The sequence below is a fragment of the Scyliorhinus torazame genome, chromosome 22 (genome assembly GCF_047496885.1).
Source record: "Scyliorhinus torazame isolate Kashiwa2021f chromosome 22, sScyTor2.1, whole genome shotgun sequence".
NCBI lineage: Eukaryota > Metazoa > Chordata > Chondrichthyes > Carcharhiniformes > Scyliorhinidae > Scyliorhinus > Scyliorhinus torazame.
The window spans coordinates 49,725,135-49,742,327 of record NC_092728.1 but is presented as its reverse complement, the minus strand read 5'-3'; the positions used below and the strand labels follow the sequence as shown (position 1 = coordinate 49,742,327).

At 55.6% G+C, this 17,193-nt stretch overlaps 1 protein-coding gene across 2 annotated transcripts in view; it reads left to right on the top strand.

Annotated features, from left to right (window-relative positions):
• Positions 1 to 17,193, top strand: part of LOC140398809 (uncharacterized) — a 104,142-nt gene that overhangs the window by 32,224 nt on the left and 54,725 nt on the right. The window lies entirely within an intron of this gene.

The following is a 17,193-nucleotide window of genomic DNA, read 5'->3' as shown; positions in this document are numbered from 1 at the left end:
CAAGTAGGCTTCAATGAAGTTACTGTGAAAATCCCCTAGTCGCCACATTCCGGCGCCTGTTCGGGGAGGCTGGTACTCTTATAGACATCTCCCTTGAGTAAAAAATGTTAACACTGTATTGCCTGCTTTTGCAAGGGAATAAGATTAAGGGCATGATTTAACCATGACGAGTGGATTTAGCCAGGCGATTACCGCGCTCACAGCACAGAGAAACACTATCTATTGGGACTCTGTTTAAATTCGGGGCCTCAGTAGAGAACTCCCCACCTAGGCAGCACTTGGCCGCATTTCCTGCACTGAGGAGCTCCACTTGCCGGAACTCCTCAGTGCAGGGAGAGACCAGGACGCCGTTTAAAATTGGAGTCCTAGGGCTGGATTCTCTGCAGCCCCACGCCGAAATCGCATTTTGCGCGGGGGCGGAGAATCCCCGTTTACACGAGAATCGTAGCTGGCATCGCTCCTGCGATTCTCCGGTCGCTCGCGCACGGATTACGCAGCACGGCTAGGGGGCCTTTGACAGAGAACCCGCCCACGATTCTCCGGGTAAAACTGCCCGAGTTCCCGACGCCGTGGTTCTTACCATGTATTGGCCGTCAGGAACCTTGGGTAGTGGCTGCGGACTCAGTCCGCGGCTGCCCTGGTGGGGGGTGGGGGGATCAAGTACCGGGGCGGGGGGGGGGAGACTTATGGGTGACCGGGGCGGCGATTGTGCATGTAATATGTAGCAAAGCGGGGCCAATCATTGGGACCTTCTTTCCTTGTCCAGGTCCGCCGGCTGAGTCCGCCATCACGGTCGATGCGGCCGTTGAGGCCGCCGACGTGCGCATGGGCAGACTCGGAAAGCTGCGAGAAGCACTCCGTGGCACTGCCAGCCCCTTCAAGGTAGCAGAATAGCCTCTAATAGTTTTAAGGAATCTCCAGAGTAAAACTCCAGTGTTTTTATGCTGGCGTGGGGACATAGCCCCATTTTTGGAGAATCCAGCCCCCCTGGAGGGACCCTGAACCCCCCCAAAGCCCCAACGCACCTATAAGGGGGGTCATCCTCGCTTCCCACCTCACACCTGCCAGCTGGCAGTGCCACCCAGGCACCTTGATAGTGTCAGGCTGGCACCCAGGTGGCATTTCCAGGGTGTCAGGCTAGCATGAGCGGTGCCAGGGTGCCACCCTGAGGGCAAGCACCTGGGGGTCTCCGATCCCCTGGGAGACCCCCCACAATTGCCATTCCATCTGGTCCCCATTTGTGGAGACCAGCACTGAATGGCTCTCGCCCAAGGTGTCTGAGGCGAAGGAGATAGATCCCAACACCTCTGGTGCTTTGGGAATTTGCATATTAGAGTGAGACTAGCTGTCCCGCTCTAATATGCAGATTTGCCAAAAAGTGATGACAAAAGGGAATGTCTGTGGTGGGTGGAAGGCCTAGGTTTGAACTGCTGCTTGAAGAGCCACCAGTTTTCGTCTACATTACTCGATACCTGAAGCTGGTGGGTGACTTTCAGTCCGTCCATCTCGAGCTTCAGAGTCTTCCAGTGCATTGAGTCGCCACAGGCTGCAGTTCACCAGGTCGGTCCTTCTGCTAAATTTTCACTGCCGTTGTTATCTTCAAATCTTCAGCACTCTGGTACCATGTTGTGTTTGGTGTTCGATGTCTAGCAAGAAATCCACAGAACTGTTGGTGACTTGTCCAAACCAGGATATTTATTAATCCCCATGTTATAAGATAATGATCTGAGACAGAGCAAGTTATCATGGAGTTTCACTATTGGATTGGATTGGATTTGTTTATTGTCACGTGTACCGAGGTACAGTGAAAAGTATTTTTCTGCGAGCAGCTCAACAGATCATTAAGTACATGAGAAAAAAAGGGAATAAAAGAAAATACATAATAGGGCAACACAACATATACAATGTAACTACATAAGCACTGGCATCGGATGAAGCATACAGGGTGGAGTGTTAATGAGGTCAGTCCATAAGAGGGTCATTTAGGAGTCTGGTGACTGTGGGGAAGAAGCTGTTTTTGAGTCTGTTCGTGCGTGTTCTCAAACTTCTGTATCTCCTGCCCGATGGAAGAAGTTGGAAGAGTGAGTAAGCCGGGTGGGAGGGATCTTTGATTATGCTGCCCGCTTTCCCCAGGCAGCGGGAGGTGTAGATGGAGTCAATGGATGGGAGGCAGGTTTGTGTGATGGACTGGGCGGTGTTCACGACTCTCTGAAGTTTCTTGCGGTCCTGGGTCGAGCAGTTGCCATACCAGGCTGTGATGCAGCCCGATAGGATGCTTTCTATGGTGCATCTGTAAAAGTTGGTAAGGGTTAATGTGGACATGCCGAATTTCCTTAGTTTCCTGAGGAAGTATAGGCGCTGTTGTGCTTTCTTGGTGGTAGCGTCGATGTGGGTGGACCAGGACAGATTTTTGGAGATGTGCACCCCTAGGAACTCCCCTGGAACTACTCCTATGCACGACTGTCCCCATGTACGTCTTATAACCATCTCGGGATCACTGGATCTGCCCTCACTTATATCTGAGTGCCTTGTCACATGACCACTGTCTCCAGACTGCATGGTGGATCGTACCACCACTTGCTGGTTGGAGGTCGCAACAGCAACTATCTACAATATTGTTTACAGGCATATCACCCCCCCCCCCCCCCCCCCCCCCCGCAGGTGTTCCGCATCGTATGACAAGTCTGACTCCTGCCCATGGTATCACTTTCCACTGTCCACCTGGGTGATCCCTGCATGCGAGCTGGCCATTCCATCACACGGTCCCATTTCCATCACACGGTCCCATCGGATCCCTGGGGTGACGGTGGTGGGACAGTCGGGGGGGAGGGTCGGGAGCTCAGGTCACCCACGATGTCTGCCCATTCCTGCCCCCTGCCCCCGCTCCCACTCTCTGGCCAGCTCAGACCAGCCCACCCCTCACACCCATTTGACAGAGCACCAGAGGCAGATTGTAACAGTGTTAACAGGTGTTTAATGTGCGCTAATATTTACATATATATGCCCTAACCCTATAACTAAATGGTGCCCTGCACCCGTGCTGACTTAACTGGTGTCTAACATTCTGGCCTTACGGGCCCTAATGCTTTGTCCAGGTGAATCCCCAGTTTGGTATATCGGGACTGGAGGCAGCCTGCTGTGATTGGAGAATCACAGTTGGCGGCCATCATCTGGGGCGACTGGGCCTGGATAGATCCAGCTGCTGCTCGGGTGTCCCAGGTAGCATGATGTCGCTCTGTTCTGCCTGCTGCCAACCAGATGCATCAGGGACAGGAGGGGGGAAGTCCAAGGTGCTGCGGTATTCTGGCACATCCCCTGTGGGAGTCATCAGCACGTGCCCCATCGCATCCTTCTCCCTAAGGGTGCCCGGTGGCCCCCGAGCTACTCCATGGGGTGGGGTGCGTGGAGCTATCCCCGAGGCTCCCCTGCCACCAGGTGCTGCCAATCCTGGAGGCCTGCTCTGGTCTCGACAGGGGTCTGCAAGCTTGTGGCCCTGGAGCACTGGGAGGGGATCATCTCCGTCTGGGACTGCACCACGTCACCCATTGACTGTGCCACCACCTTCTGGGCCTGTGTCACATCAGCCAGTGACTGCGCCATCTCCCTCTGGGACTGGCCCCCTCCCTCGCTGCCTGCACCACGTCGGCCAGCGCTTGGGCAATGCCACCCAGCCATTGATGTTCCCAGCCATGGCCTGCTGTGACTGGGCCACGCTCAGGAGCACTGATGGATTTCCAGGTGACTCTGGGAAATGGTCGCCTGTGAGAGGGCAGCCCTGTCCCGGGCCTTGGCCCACCTGCAAAGATTGTCCAGGGCCTTGGAAACGCTAATCCTTCGCCAAAACCCTCGGCCCAATGTCTCCACCGTGGAAGCCACCTGTGCAGTGTTGGCATGTACTGTTGGCACTCCCTCTAGCTGCTGCATATGGTAGGACGCCTCCCCTGCACCTGCAGGTGCTGGATGCTCGCCGACAACCCCTCATGCAGTCCCTGGCTCTGCGACTGCACCATCATGATCGATGGGACTATCAGTTCCAGAAGCCCAGAACCCACCTGGACAGCAGCTAGTTCCTGGGGTCGGCCTGCCCTCTGACCGTCCGCCCCTCGGGAGTTCCTCCCTCCACCTGCTGTACCGGATTGGCTGTGTGGTGAGGCCCAAAGAGTGTCCCAGGAACCTCTTCACTAAAGTTCCCAACCGAGGTGAGTGTCTCTGGAATGGTGAGGGTGTTGGAGACAGCAGTGACGGAAAGTCAGTGTCATCCTCCGACTCGAGCTCTGAGGTGTCTTGGGTCTCTTGTCGAGGGCTGCCGACGGTACTGCTCTCCTCATCGCTGATTGGCACACTGGGGGGCTCCGGCTGTGGCACTGGCTGGGGGCGGGGACACCAGTAGGTCCTGCAAGACACAAGACGTGCCCGGGGTGGGAGGGGTGTTATGAGAGGGTATGATGGGTCTGAGGGTGGGGGTGAGGTGAGGGTGGTGTGGGGGTGAGGGTGTGGGTGTGAAGGTGGGGGTGAGGGTGGGGGTGGTGAGGGGGTGAGGGTGGGGGTGAGGGCGGGTGTGGGGGTGATGGTGTGGGTTGTGTGGTGATGAGGGTGTGGGTGAGGGTGAGGGTTGGGTGGGGGTGAGGGTGGGGGTGAGGGTGTGGGTTGTGTGGTGATGAAGGTGTGGGTGAGGGTGAGGGTTGTGTGGGGTGGTTTTGGGGGGTGGTTGACCCACGTGTCACGGAGAACCACAATTCAGCAGGGTCTCACTTCCTCGCCCACGGCCGATCTCCACATCGGCGACCTCCCTTTCCTCTGGGCCACCCACCATGTCCAGGACCCTCTGCTCATCCACGATGATTGGCCATAGGTCCGGCGGTCCCCCTCCAGTTTTCTCCCGCTTCCAGTGGTTATGACCAGCCTTTTCCTGGAGGTGGGGGGAAACAGAAATCGACAGTGTTAGACAGTCCGATGTATGCAGCCCAGGGGGTAGGTAGTTGGGGCCTCAATGGCCAGGGCACACGGCCATGGTGGTCGGAATTCGTGTCAGCATGTGGTGCAGGGTGGGGTTTTGAACGTCTTCCGGATGTGGAGGGGTCGGCTTACAGATGTGTGGGACGGGGGTTAGTGCCAGGGGTTAGTGTTCCCTACTCACCCTGGCTGTCCAGAGGAGGTTGTGCAGATTTTTATGGCACTGCAGGCCAGTCCGGATGCTGTTGCTCTTGGCATTGATGGCCTCTGCCACCTGTGCCCAGGCATGGCGAACTGCGGTGGCTGGCAATCTCCTTCCCAGGCCGGGGTACAGGGTGGCCTGCCTCTCCTCCACGGTGTCCAGGAGGGTCTCCAGCTCAGCGTCCGTGAAATGGGATGCTGCTCTCCTTGCTGCCACTTGGTTGGCTGGGATGGTGTGTGTGGGGGGTGAACTGTGTACCTGCAGCTTGTCAGCCTCCTGAGTGTCAATCGCTAATCCGGCGAATCCCGCACCGTTTTTCATTGGAATCGATTGTGTTCCACATGACGCCGGTGCGAGCCCCTCAATAGCCTTTGAATCGGTCCAGGTGTGCGCCAGTTTTGCTGTTGTGGAAGTCCACGAATCCTGCCCGGCCGTCAACACTTAGTCTCAGGAACACCGAATCCCGCCCGAGATGCTGCTCCTCGAGATTATGCTGGTTTTCATTCGAACAGTGTAGGAGGCAGAGGTCAGAGAACTCAGAGTGGGACAGAGATTAAACAATAACCATCTTTCTCTCCAAAGCAGATACCGCCTGACCTGCTCAGCTTTTCCAGCATTTTGTGTTTTAATTCAGATTTCCAGCTGTCAGTGTTTTGCTTTTGCATTGGAAGCCAATTTTGTGTTCAGTGTTTAATTGATCCCCAGTGTGTCATTGAGGTTGCTAAGCAGGAAGATTTCTGTTTCGATTCACTGGCTGTGCTTAAATGCCTAATCTGAGGTTGGTGATGGTGGAAATGTTGCAATTAGCCCTGAGCTGGGAAGTAGGTAAAATCAGCCAGGATCCCACACCAGTGAACATGCTCTCAATGGAAAAGAGAAGGTTAAGAGATGATGGGCGGGATTCTCCATTGGCCGTCGCCAGAATCAGGAAATGCGATCGGGTGGAGAGTCACGCATCAGACGAAAATCGAGGCTGGCGCCAGATGCCCTGCGGAATGCCATGCTCCGATGCTCGATAGCGGTGTTAATGCATTCTACATCTCAAGTACAGTAATCGGCGTTGGCATATTATTAACGGGCCCGTTTTCTCCAGAGGCTCCTGCGATGCTCCGCCTCCGCCAGGAGGAATTACCGGTGGCGAGGCTCGATTGTGGTTTTAAAAATCGGTAACCAGGCACCGTGGCTGCTGAGGGAGAGAGAGGAGGTAGGTCATGTTCCCAGAGGCACGATGCAGGGCTGCCGGTCCTGCCACTGTCAGAATACCTGAAGATACCTTAACGTATGTTCTTGAATAATATTACTGCTTTAAATATATACTTTAACCCAAGCTTTTAATAATACTGCAACAGATATAAAAGATAATGGGTGGGATTGAACTAAATGGGAACAACGTCCCATAGCGAGCGCGTTTAGCCGCGTGATTCCTGGCGATTGCAGTGCCGACAAACACAATACTATAAAATGGCACCCCAGTTAGAAAGGAGGCCTCAGCGGGAGGCGCATGGCCTCGGCCGCACGTAGTCCTGTTCTGTGCACTGAGGAGCTCCGCGCGCCAGACCTCCACAGTGCAGCGAGAGATCGGGACTCCATTTTTAAATGGAGCCCCTGAAGCGATCCCTGACCTCCGCCCTCACCACCCACGCAGGGCATCCCCGGCCCAATCTCCACCACAAAAACGATGCAGCTTGGCCCTTTTGCAATGCCACCCTGGCAGTGCCCCTGCCAGCCTGTGGTGCTACCTGGGCACCTTGGCTGTGTCGGGTGGGCACCCAGGTGGCACTGACAGGGTGCCAGGTTGCCCAGATGGTGCCACCAGTTCCAGGGAACCACCCTGCCCAAAGCGCATGCACCTGGGTGCCTCCGATCTCCTGGGAGACGAGTGCAAATCTGTCTGGTCTACGTTTGTGGAGACCAGTCCTGATCGGCGCTTACCCGAGGTCTCCATGGTAAAGGGGATAGATCCCAACACCTCGGGAACCTCGGGAATTTGCATATTAAAGTGAGACTAACTGTCTCGGTTTAGTATGCAGATTTGCCTGTAAGTTAGATCGTGTCAGATCTCGCGAGGCATTATGAGTTGGGTAGATACCAGGAATGGGGTCTCCCGGCTTCTGTTGTCCACTGCTTTTCGGGTGCAGCATGGCCGTTCGACCGCGCCCAATATATGTACCACTTTCTTACATTCAGCACAGGTTGCTCTGGCAGCCAGCTGGCATGGACACCATGGATTGAATGGTGTTTTTTGTGCTGTGACTATTCTATGATTCGATTAAATATTTTTTAATATTTAAATATATTAAATGGTAAACATTGGGGAACAGGTTTCAAAGGGCTTAGGTGACGTTGGTTAGCATTGATCGATTGCAATGCAACAGATGATTGACGTTTCCGAAAGACTTCCACCTTTGGGATTTTCATTGCCTCATGCCTTGGTGTTCTCTACACTAATTGCTGGAGATTGATGGCTATCATTAGTTCAAAATAAAAAATTTATATATTTATTAAAGTTTTTTAACACAATTTTTCTCCCTTACAAACAATAACCCCCCCCCCCGTAACAAAACAAAAAACGAGAAATCGCGCAGAGCAAGATATATACATGGCAAAATGATATATTTACACAGCTTTGAACACTGGCCCTCACCCGTACGTGCCAGTTTCCCCCACCCTTCATGTTATCTCTTGCTCATCCACCCTCCTAGGCAGTCCCCCCTCCCCCCCCCCCAGTCCCACCCCCCTCCCAGGACGTCCCCACTCCTCCCCCCCCCCCCCCCCCCCCCCGCCAAGGTTGCTGCTGCTGCTGACCGACCTTCCTCTAACGCTCCGCGAGATAGTCTAGGAACGGTTGCCACCGCCTGTAGAACCCCTGCGCAGACCCTCTCAAGGCGAACTTAATCCTCTCCAACTTTATGAACCCAGCCATATCATTTATCCAGGCCTCCAGGCTGGGGGGGGCTTCGCCTCCTTCCACATTAGCAAGATCCTTCGCCGGGCTACTAGGGACGCAAAGGCCAGAATGCCGGCCTCTTTCGCCTCCTGTACTCCCGGTTCGTCCACTACTCCAAATATTGCTAGTCCCCAGCTTGGCTTGACCTGGACTTTCACCACCTGAGATATTGCTCCCGCTACTCCTCTCCAGAACCCCTCCAGTGCCGGGCATGACCAAAACATATGGACATGGTTCGCCGGGCTCCCTGAGCACCTTCAACATCTGTCCTCCACCCCAAAGAACCTACTCAACCTCGCCCCCATCAAGTGCGCTCTGTGGACCACCTTAAATTGTATTAGGCTGAGCCTGGCACACGAGGAGGAGGAATTAACCCGACCTAGGGCATCAGCCCACAGACCTTCCTCAATCTCCTCCCCCAGCTCCTCCTCCCATTTACCCTTCAACTCTTCTACCAGCGCTTCCCCCTCTTCTTTCAACTCCTGGTGTATTTCCGACACCTTGCCCTCCCCAACCCATACACCCGAGATCACCCTATCTTGAACTTCTTGTGCCGGGAGCAACGGAAATTCCCTCACCTGTCGCCTCACAAAAGCCCTCACCTGCATATATCTAAAGGCATTTCCCGGGGGTAACTCAAACTTCTCCTCCAGTGCCCCTAGGCTCGCAAACGTCCCGTCGATGAACAGGTCCCCCATTCTTCCAATCCCCGCCCGATGCCAGCTCTGGAACCCCCCGTCCATCTGCCCCGGGCCAAACCGGTGGTTACCTCTGATCGGGGACCACACCTATGCTCCCATTGCACCCCGGTGCCGTCTCCACTGGCCCCAGATCCTTAGCGTTGCCACCACCACCGGGCTCGTGGTATACTTTGTCGGCGAGAGCGGCAGCGGTGCCGTCACCAACTCCCCCAGGCTCGTTCCTTTGCAGGACGCCATCTCCATCCTCTTCCATGCCGCCCCCTCTCATCGCCACATTTGCTGCCCAGTAGTAGCTCCCCAGGTATGGCAGCGCCAACCCTCCTCGGTCCCTACTGCGTTCCAGGAACCCTCTCCTTACTCTCGGGGTCTTATTCGCCCACACAAACCCCATAATACTCCTGCCTACTCTCTTATAAAAGGCCTTAGTGATCACGATGGGAAGGCACTGAAACACAAACAGAAACCTCGGAAGGACCACCATTTTGACCGACTGCACTCTACCCGCCAGCGAGAGCGGTAGCATGTCCCATCTTTTGAAACCCTCCTCCATTTGCTTCACCAACCTCGTCAGATTCAGTTTATGTAGGGCCCCTCAACTCCTGGCTATCTGGATCCCCAGATACCGAAAGCCCCCCTCCGCCCTCCTCAGTGGTAGGTCCCCTATCCCTCTTTCTTGATCCCCTGCCTGTAATACAAAGAGCTCACTCTTCCCTACATTGAGCTTATAGCCCGAAAACTCCCCAAACTCCCTAAGAGTCTGCATGACCGCCACCATCCCCTCCATTGGGTCCGCCACGTACAGCAACAGGTCATCCGCATATAGCGACACCCGATGCTCTTCTCCCCCTCGGTCCACCCCCCTCCATTTATTAGACTCCCTCAATGACATGGCCAATGGTTCGATCATCAATGCGAACAACAGGGGGGACAGGCGGCACCCCTGCCTCGTCCCTCGGTACAGTCGAAAGTACTCCGACCTCCGCCGGTTTGTCACTACACTCGCCATCGGGGCTTTGTAAAGGAGCTTAACCCAACTGATAAACCCTCCCCCGAACCCAAACCTACGCAGCACCTCCCAGAGGTACTCCCACTCTACTCGGTCAAAGGTCTTCTCCGCGTCCATAGCTGCCACTATCTCCGCCTCTCCCTCCTCCGATGGCATCATTATCACGTAAGAGCCGCCGCACATTGGTGTTTAGTTGCCTGCCCTTTACAAATCCCGTCTGGTCCTCGTGGATTACCCCTGGGACATAGTCCTCGATCCTCGTGGCCAGCACTTTTGCCAGCAACTTTGCAACATTGAGGAGCGAGATCGGCCTGTACGATCCACATTGCAGTGGGTCCTTGTCCCGCTTTAGGATCAAAGAAATTGTCGCTTCCGACATTGTCGGGAGCAGGGTCCCCTCCTCTCTTGCCTCATTAAAGGTCCTCACCAGTAGCGGGGCCACCAGGTCTGCGTACTTCCTGTAGAACTCCACCGGGAATCCGTCCGGTCCCGGGGCCTTCCCCGCCTGCATGCTCCCCAAACCCTTGCTCAGCTCCTCCAACCCAATTGGTGCCCCCAAACCAGCCACCTCTTGCTCCTCCACCCTCGGGAATCTCAGTTGATCTAGGAATCGTCTCAACCCCTCTTCCCCCGCTGGTAGATGGGATCTGTACAGCTCTTCATAAAAGGCCTTAAATACCTCGTTTATTTTCGTCGCACTCTGAACCGTGGCTCCCCTTCCAGCTTTGACTCCCCCTATTTCCCTCGCTGCCATCTGTAGCGCACAAAGACCCACGAGACGAATAGAGATGAAGTCGATGAGGCTTTATTAAGCGTGACTTGTTCCCCGCAGTTCAGCAACAGACTGGCCTGTGGGGGAGAACTCCTGGTTCTTATACTCTGCCTTCAGGGCGGAGCTAGAGATCAACAGCCAACCAGGACCCGGGATCTGTCAGCCAATGACATCACGGCTTCACAGTCCCACATGACCCCTAATGCATACTACCACATTCACCCCTTGTTAAAAATGAACCCGGCGGGGTGGTGCTTCGCATGGTGGTAGGGGTTTACAAGGCTGGTCCTGGGAGGAAAAAAAACTTTTGTATGTCATCACAGTGCCCTACACGGGGCTATGTACAGGGTTTTTTGTTTTGAACTATTTACAGTATTCGTAAGAGGGAAAAAGGGAAAAAAATTCTCGTTTAAGTCCACAACATTCTAGTGTTACACCGATGCCACAAGTCGGTCGGGCGGTCTGGTCGTCCTTGTCGATCGCCTCAGCCCCGGTGGTGGTGGTGCTTGTTCAAGTGTTGTCGTCTCCGGGAGCTTTATGGTTTCTGCTTCAGCTTCACTTCTGGTCGGACCTGGGAGGAGGACCGATCCTCCCGGGAAGGGGGCTGTCGCGGGGTGCGCCGGTGGCAGGGAGGGGGTGATTGGTGTTGAGGGGGTGTGCATGTTGCCGGCGGGCGCCAGATCTCGCAGGGAGACCGTGTCCTGTCGGCAGTCGGGGTGCGCCACGTAGGCGTACTGCGGGTTCGCGTGGAGGAGGTGAACCGTCTCGACCAACGGGTCCGACTTGTGCGCCCGCACATGTTTCCGGAGCAAGTTGGGTCCTGGGGCCGCCAGCCAGGTCGGCAGCGACGTTCCAGAGGAGGACTTCCTGGGGAAGACAAGGAGGCGCTCATGAGGCGTTCGGTTAGTGGTGGTACACAGTAGCGACCGGGTGGAGTGGAGGGCGTCCGGGAGGACCTCCTGCCACCGTCAAACTGGGAGATCCCTGGACCCAGACCGTGCCGTTCTCCCTCTCTACTTGCCCGTTCCCCCGGGGGTTGTAGCTGGTCGTCCTGCTCGAGGCTATACCCTTGCTGAGCAGGAACTGGCGCAGCTCGTCACTCATGAAGGAGGACCCCCTGTCGCTATGGACGTATGCGGGGCAACCGAACAGTGTGAATATGGTGTTAAGGGCTTTAATGACTGTGGCCGCTGTCATGTCAGGGCAGGGGATGGCGAAGGGGAAACGGGAGTACTCGTCCACCATGTTCAGGAAGTATGTGTTGCGGTCGGTGGAGGGGAGGGGCCCTTTGAAATCCAGACTGAGGCGTTCAAAGGGACGGGAGGCCTTGATCAGGTGCGCACTATCCGGCCTGAAAAAATGCGGTTTGCACTCTGCGCAGATGTGGCAGTTCCTTGTGACTGTACGGACCTCCTCCACGGAGTAGGGGAGGTTGCGGGACTTTATAAAATGGTAGAACCGAGTGACCCCCGGGTGGCAGAGGTCCTCGTGGAGGGTTTGGAGATGGTTAATTTGTGCGTTGGCACATGTGCCGCGGGATAGGGCATCGGGCGGCTTGTTCAGCTTTCCGAGACGGTACAAGATCTCATAGTTGAAGGTGGAGAGCTCGATCCTCCACCTTAAGATCTTGTCATTTTTAATTTTGCCCCGCTGTGCATTATCGAACATGAAAGCTACCGACCGTTGGTCAGTGAGGAGAGTGAATCTCCTGCCGGCCAGGAAATGCCTCCAATGTCGCACAGCTTCCACTATGGCTTGGGCTTCCTTTTCCACTGAGGAGTGGCGGATTTCTGAGGCGTGGAGGGTTCGGGAGAAAAAGGCCACGGGTCTGCCCGCTTGGTTAAGGGTGGCTACATCGGAGGCGTCGCTCTCGACCTGGAAGGGGAGGGACTCGTCGATGGCGCGCATCGTGGCCTTTGCGATATCCGATTTGATGCGGCTGAAGGCCTGGCAAGCCTCTGTCGACAGAGGGAAGGTCGTGGTCTGTATTAGGGGGCGGGCCTTGTCTGCGTACTGGGGGACCCACTGGGCGTAATATGAAAAGAACCCCAGGCAGCGTTTTAGGGCTTTTGAGCCGTGAGGGAGGGGAAATTCCATGAGGGGGCGCATACGTTCGGGGTCGGGTCCCATTGCGCACTACATATCCCAAGATGGCTAGCCGGTTTGTGCTAAAAACGCACTTGTCCTCGTTGTATGTGAGGTTCAAGGCTTTAGCGGTCTGGAGGAATTTTTGGAGGTTGGCGTCGTGGTCCTGCTGATCGTGGCCACAGATGGTTACGTTGTCGAGATACGGGAACGTGGCCTGCAACCCGTGTTGATCAACCATTCGGTCCATCTCTCGTTGGAAGACCGAGACCCCGTTTGTGACGCCAAATGGGACCCTTAGGAAGTGGTATAATCGCCCGTCTGCCTCGAAGGCAGTGTACTTGCGGTCACTTGGGCGGATGGGGAGCTGATGGTAGGCGGACTTGAGGTCCACGGTGGAGAAGACCTTATATTGGGCAATCCGATTGACCATGTCGGATATGCGGGGGAGAGGGTACGCATCTAGCTGTGTGTACCTGTTGATGGTCTGGCTATAGTCTATGATCATCCTTTGCTTCTCCCCTGTCTTTACTACTACCACCTGTGCTCTCCAGGGACTATTGCTGGCCTGGATTATGCCTTCCTTCAGTAGCCGCTGGACTTCGGACCGAATGAATGTCCAGTCCTGGGCGTTGTACCGTCTGCTCCTAGTGGCGACGGGTTTGCAATCCGGGGTGAGGTTTGCAAACAAGGATGGGGGCTCAACCTTGAGGGTTGCGAGGCCGCAGATAGTGAGTGGGGGTATTGGGCCGCCGAATTGGAAGGTTAGGCTCTGCAGATTGCACTGGAAGTCTAATCCCAGTAATGTGGGCGCGCAGAGTTGGGGAAGGACGTAGAGCCTGTAGTTTTTAAACTCCCTCCCTTGCACCGTTAGGGTCACTATGCAGAAGCCTTTGATCTGTACGGAGTGGGATCCTGCAGCTAGGGAAATCTTTTGCGCACTGGGACGGATGGTCAAAAAACAGCGTCTTACCGTGTCGGGGTGGATGAAGCTTTCTGTGCTCCCGGAGTCGACCAGGCATGGTGCCTCGTGCCCGTTGATCAGCACCGTTGTTGTCGTCGTCTGGAGCGTCCGGGGCCGTGCTTGGTCCAGCGTCATTGAGGCCAGACGTGGTCGTAGTGCTTCAGCGTCTTCCTCGAACCCCGTTGAGCCGTCGATGCTGGGGTCCATTGTTGCCGTCCAAGATGGCGGCGGGGGTGAACAAAATGGCCATCCCCATGCATCGCACATGGCTGGGGGGTCACAAGATGGCGGCGGGGGTGGACAAAATGGCCGCCCCCATGCGTCGCACAGGGCTGGGGGGTCCCAAGATGGCGGCGCCCCTCCTCCCCTCGTGGTGGCCGGGACCCAAAATGGCGGCGCCTGCGGGTCGCACATGGGGCGCTGGGGGGGTTGGGGAGCGTTAGAAAAGCGCAGGACTCCTTCTTCTCCGGGGACAGCCGCGACCTCCCGGGACCGGCACACAGCCTCGAAATGGCCCTTTTTCCCGCAGCTCTTGCAAATCGCTGCGCGGGCCGGGCAGCGGTGCCGGGGGTGTTTCGCCTGGCCGCAGAAATAGCAGCGGGCCCCCCCCGGGACGACTTGGCGTCTGAACCGCGCAAGCCTGTGGGGTGGGGGGGGGGTTGTCGCGACGGGGGTCCACGGAGCCCAAGGGGCTGCCGCGCGGTCGGGGCCGTACGTGCGGGCGTTTCGCGCGGCCACATCTAGGGAGGCTGCAAGGGCTCGTGCCTCTGAGAGTCCTAGCGACTCTTTTTCTAAAAGTCTTTGGCGGATTTGGGGAGAGTTCATACCTGCCACAAAAGCATCGCGAATTAACATGTCCATGTGTTCAATCGCGTTTACCGCCGGGCAGCTGCAGGCCCGTCCCAAAATTAGCAGCGCGGCGTAGAATTCGTCTAGCGATTCTCCGGGACTTTGCCGTCTCATTGCGAGTTGGTAGTGTGCGTAGATCTGGTTCACTGGGCGAACATAGATGCTCTTTAGTGCTGCGAACGCCGTCTGGAAATCCTCTGCGTCTTCTATGAGAGGGTAAATTTCCGGGCTTACCCTCGAGTGCATGACCTGTAGTTTCTGGTCTTCTGTGACCCGGCCGGGGGCCGTTCGGAGGTATGCTTCGAAACAAGTCTGCCAGTGTTTAAAAACTGCTGCTGAGTTCACTGCGTGGGGGCTGATCCTCAGGCATTCCGGGATGATCCTGAGCTCCATAGTCCTTTAAGCACGCTTAATAAATTGTAGCGCACAAAGACCCACGAGACGAATAGAGATGAAGTCGATGAGGCTTTATTAAGCGTGACTTGTTCCCCGCAGTTCAGCAACAGACTGGCCTGCGGGGGAGAACTCCTGGTTCTTATACTCCGCCTTCAGGGCGGAGCTAGAGATCAACAGCCAACCAGGACCCTGGATCTGTCAGCCAATGACATCACGGCTTCACAGTCCCACATGACCCCTAATGCATACTACCACACCATCCTCTTACGGAGCTGGTGTGCCAGCATCCGACTAGCCTTTTCCCCATACTCGTAGGCCGCCCCCTGCGCTTTCCTCCACTGTGCCTCCGCCTTCCCTGTGGTCAACAGGTCAAACTCCGCCTGGAGCCGTCGTCTTTCCCCAAGTAATCTTTCCTCCGGGGCCTCTGCGTATCTCCTGTCCACTCTCAAAATCTCCCCCAGTAACCTCTCCCTTTCCATACCCTCTGTCTTCTCCCTATGAGCCCTAATGGAGATTAGCTCTCCCCTGATCACCGCCTTCAACGCCTCCCATACCACCCCTACTCGCACCTCCCCATTGTCGTTGGCCTCCAAGTACCTTTCGATACACCCCCTCACCTTCCCACACACCACCTCGTCCGCCAGCAGTCCCACATCCAACCGCCCAAAACGGGCGTTGGTCCCCCTCCTCTCCCAGCTCCAGTTCCACCCAGTGCGGGGCATGGTCCGAAATGGCTGTAGCCGAATACTCCGTCCCCTCCACCCTCGGGATGAGCTCCCTACCCAGAACAAAGAAATCTATCCGGGAGTAGGCTTTGTGTACATGGGAGAAGAAAGAAAATTCCCTGGCCTGCGGCCTTGCAAACTGCCATGGGTCCACTCCCCCCATCTGATCCATAAACCCCCTAAGTACCTTGGCCGCCGCCGGCCTCTTTGATTAGAGGTCCTTGATTTGGAGCGGTCCAGTGCTGGATCCAACACTGTATTGAAGTCCCCTCCCATTATCAGGCCTCCTATATCCAGGTCCGGAATGCGCCCCAACATGCGCTTCATGAATCCTGCATCATCCCAGTTCGGGGCGTATACGTTTACCAGCACCACCCATGTCCCTTGCAGCCTACCGCTTGTGGTGTTGGGTGTTCTGACACACAGATGAGCCAACACGGTTGTATATGGTACAACGCTATTTTATTCAAACTTACTATGTACAGTTTTGTCTTTGCACTCTGCACGTGGGGGTTCCCTGCTTGTGATGTTGTAACAGCTCTTCTCTGTTTCTTTGTCCCCAGACCTACTGACCACCAGGTGTCGTGCTCGTGCTTTTTATGTGGTTGGTGTTCTTGTCTGTGATTGGTTGTGGTGTTGTGTGCTCTGATTTGCCTGTTGGTGTGTCCATCATGATGTGTGTGTTTGAATATCATGACATCCCCCCTTTTTACAAAGATATGTGCCTACGTGGTAATAAATATGATCGTGTCGTGAGTGCATCTAAGAGTGTGTGTGTGTCGTGTGCAGCATGTGCATATGACGGAACTATGTACATGGGGCGATGTCGGGTGCGTCACATGAACCAAGTTGTACCATAACATAACATAAATGCGAACGAGAGAAGAAGAAAAAAAAAAACTTGAACAGTTGTCCAGTCAGACGACATCTGGAACGATAAACAACAACAGGTTATCATGTAAAATTGTGCAACTTGTTAAACATATGAACGGTATTATAAGTCCAGTCTAATGGGCTTGCGACGAGTTCGGGTTGACCGTCAGGGTGGCACACCACTCATCGGCTGGATTGATGGCATTGACCTTGTTGACATCGATGACGGAAACGCGGAAGGCATCCTGGTCATCTGCATCACTTAACTGGAAGTCTTGATGCGTGGGCTGGACGGTCCTGACTTGTCTGCGAGATTGTCGAGGATGCGCCGGATCCATGGGTTGAGCCGAACGACAGTGGGCTGCGTAGTGGCCCATCTTGCCACACCTGAGGCACTGTCGGTTTTTTGCAGGACATTGCCCTTTTAAATGTAGAGCTCCACAATTGCCGCACGTCATGACGTCACGGCGTTCGTTGCGCCACTGCGCATGCGCAGTGCGATCTTGCGGTGGGCGCGCCTGCGCAGTGCGTCCCTCGTTGTGGCCGTTATTTTTGGCGCGCACCTGCGCGGGAGACCGCAAAAAGCGCGGGAAGCGGCCGCTGTCGTCCGGGCCGTGGGTCGGGAAGTAATCGACGGCCTGGATGCGTTCGACGTCGTGGGCGGCCTGGCTTGCCGATTCGACGGCTGGGGACCCCCTCCGTGCCAACTCGGACGCCTGA